We start from the raw sequence: 2,991 nt of genomic DNA, 5'->3' as shown, positions 1-2,991 counted from the left end.
TTAGCCCAGTGACTAAAGAGAGATGCAACCACAAACCATTGCACGATTGAACCAATGTAATCTTGCAGCAGTGAATCAAGCCCAAACCAGCAGTCTCTTATTTAGTAATTGAAACAGGCAACTAACGATTGAACAAATGTAATCTAGCTTGCGGTAGTGAATCAAGTCCGAACCAATAGTCCCTTATTTAGTAAATGAAATAGGAAATTCTGCAAATTGGTTTGACCAACAACAGTTTCTAAATTGAAGTTTCGGGGATTTTTTTTACGAAAAAAAAATGTGTACCACCAAACGTCAATGAAATCAACTTCTACTGCGCTTTTAGTACATGTTGAAAACAGCTTAATGGAATACAAACTGCATGTACAATATTATTTCTGGCAAGGCCACTGACATGACAGTAATGCCAAATGGACCATGAGAACAGTACTGGATATATAAAACTAAATAAATTGACTATCTTGTAAAAACTCACAATGAAGTAGGAAACTAGTTACTGTCTCTACCAAGTTTCTTTTGCATGCTCATGCAGAGATGACCAACTCTATGGCGGATGCACTACATGGTCTGGCCATATATAAAAACCGACAACATTTACTCTCCCAAATTGGCATGGCAAATTTAAATTTGGCATTAGTTGGTAACATGGTAGGAACTTCTTTCTTGATTAATTGGTCATTAAGATGTGTCAACTATTGTGGATTGGCTGGCTTGAGAGGATCATCTGAGAGAATTGACCTGGTAGCGAGGGAACATATATTAGAATATTGCAAGCAGGTAGAATTGAGTAGTAGTTTTCAGCTGTAAGAAGTTGGTGCAAATTTAAATTGCATCAGTACCTTTGAGTGCTTCAACTGCATATAATGTCCAGTTTCTCAAAATATTGCAAGCAATAGGAATTCCATCAAGAAATTTCAGTGCTTGGCTGCTGAAATATTATCCATTTGCAAAAGATTATTAATCCAGTTAATTCCTAATTGGTACTCCATCTAAAATATACTTTGGAGACGATCTCGCTCTATTTCTGTATTATAAGAACAATCTTCCATCATTGAACATATATTCCAAATATAAAAATCTCCTTACAACTCCCAACACCATCTAAGTTTTCTTTTCTTCTTTCTTAAATTAATGAGTTAGAAAAACAGCATTCTTTTATTACAACACTTTATTTTATGTTCTCCTGTTTGAAGTTGCTGCTTCTTGTGTTAATAGAACTAGATGATTCTCCATGCGTTGCTGCGGATCAGTAGCAAATTATATTGTAAAGAACAAACTTTTACATATTAGTGCATGTGGTAAAGATAAGGAGAATAACTATTTCTGGGGAAGGATAAATAAGATAATTGTGAATGAAACAATGTTGGAAGTGTAGGCATTGCACATTTAGATTCCGAATGTGTAAAGGCAACAAATATCAATATAGTGTTATAAAACCCATTTCTTACTCGACTATGTTTATTATCATAGAGTGGAATTTACTTTTCGACCACACACATATCTTTGTACAACAAACTCGGTTCAGATCAAATTTACTAATCCAACAATAAATGTTTCTTTCGGCAAAGATAATTTTGAATGTAGCCAACTTAGCTTTTAAGAAGGTACGGTATGAACAAAAAAATGAAGTCCTCCTGCTCCACATGCTCCATACACATGAACATCAGCCTCATATATAAATGCCTACCAAGTTGACCCGCTACATCTATCTCATTCTGCATGCCATTATGTACCAATCTTCTACTGCTGGTTATGTAGATAAGCGAATTAGCACGCACAATTACCATAATACTGAAAACAAAAAAAGTGTCTCTGATAAATAAGATGAAGTACCTCAGATTGCTGAATGATGAAAGAAGGCAACTGACTCTATTGAGCTACATATATACATGTTAATCTTTATCAAAATAACAATATACATGTTCATTGCTAAATGCTAATTGAGTCATTATAAACAGTTATAATTTCGTTAAATATCAGCTTAGATACATAGCAGATTAGATATATGAAGAATACAGAAGATTTGTAGGAAGTGATGAGACAGACCACAGGTGGAAACTAATTACAATGGAAATTGCACATGAATTACTTGATTTGGAAAATAGTCCCACATATACTTCTGAAATAAATAATTGAGCACTTGAAAGATAGAGATGCCAGATTTTTATACCACGTTGCTATCAGGCAGCAAATTGCCAAATTCAAGATAGCAACACCCTTCATGAATATGAGTCTGTATAGATAAGCAAGATGCAGTGGGTCTATTTATTAAAACGCTGTGCTACTGCTAACCTTGAAAACATATAAAGAGAAATAATTAGTGGCACCGATAGACCATCAGAAGACTTGTGGCGGAGTAAAACTTGACTTCTCACATCTCCTGGCTGCACTCTATCAAAGGTCAATTGCATCTGCATGTTGATGAGTCGATACTGCATGTATCAATGTGTGAGGGCACATACCTGTTATGAAGGAAATTCACCAAACGTACATCAGTAAGAAAACAAAATAGCTTCTATGAACAACTGAATCATGTAGTTTAAAAGCTTGCAAAAGCTCCAATGGAAACAATCTAATATGTTTGTACCCGAAAGGAGGTTCTTGTAGAGGAGCGGTCGCTGCTCTTAATCTAAGGCTGATAGCCTGATACCCAAATATAGGAGGGAGATCGATGGCTACAACATCTGGTCCAGCTCCAGCATGGACGGGCAACACCAGAAGGCGACGGGAGTCGAGGCCTCCTTGTGAAATTGTGGTGAAGATAACGGGAATGGATCAGCTACAGTACTTAAACGCTAGAGCAGATCCATTCGTTTCACTTACCCTTTGCATTAATTTGGTGGAGAAGATGAATAGGGAACCCATGTGTTCCCGGTATTTGCAGTTTCAGCGTCCATAAAGTGAGATAACTCTGAAGAAGATGAAGGAGCACAGCCTCTAGCATAGCGTCTAAAAAAATCTCTGGAAAAAGGATGATGATTTGCTACTAAA

The 2,991-nt window shown here is 36.3% G+C and overlaps 1 long non-coding RNA gene across 1 annotated transcript; it reads right to left on the bottom strand.

The window, feature by feature from the left end:
• Positions 1-329: 329 nt before the first annotated feature.
• Positions 330-2,747, bottom strand: LOC127300312 (uncharacterized). The gene is made up of 3 exons (XR_007851104.2): positions 2,588-2,747; positions 840-2,462; positions 330-738 (listed from the first exon to the last, which is right to left on the bottom strand). It is a non-coding gene; the product is annotated as an uncharacterized lncRNA (long non-coding RNA).
• Positions 2,748-2,991: the final 244 nt, after the last annotated feature.

This window comes from Lolium perenne, chromosome 5 (assembly GCF_019359855.2).
Source record: "Lolium perenne isolate Kyuss_39 chromosome 5, Kyuss_2.0, whole genome shotgun sequence".
Lineage (NCBI taxonomy): Eukaryota > Viridiplantae > Streptophyta > Magnoliopsida > Poales > Poaceae > Lolium > Lolium perenne.
This window is presented reverse-complemented; position numbering and strand designations above follow the sequence as displayed.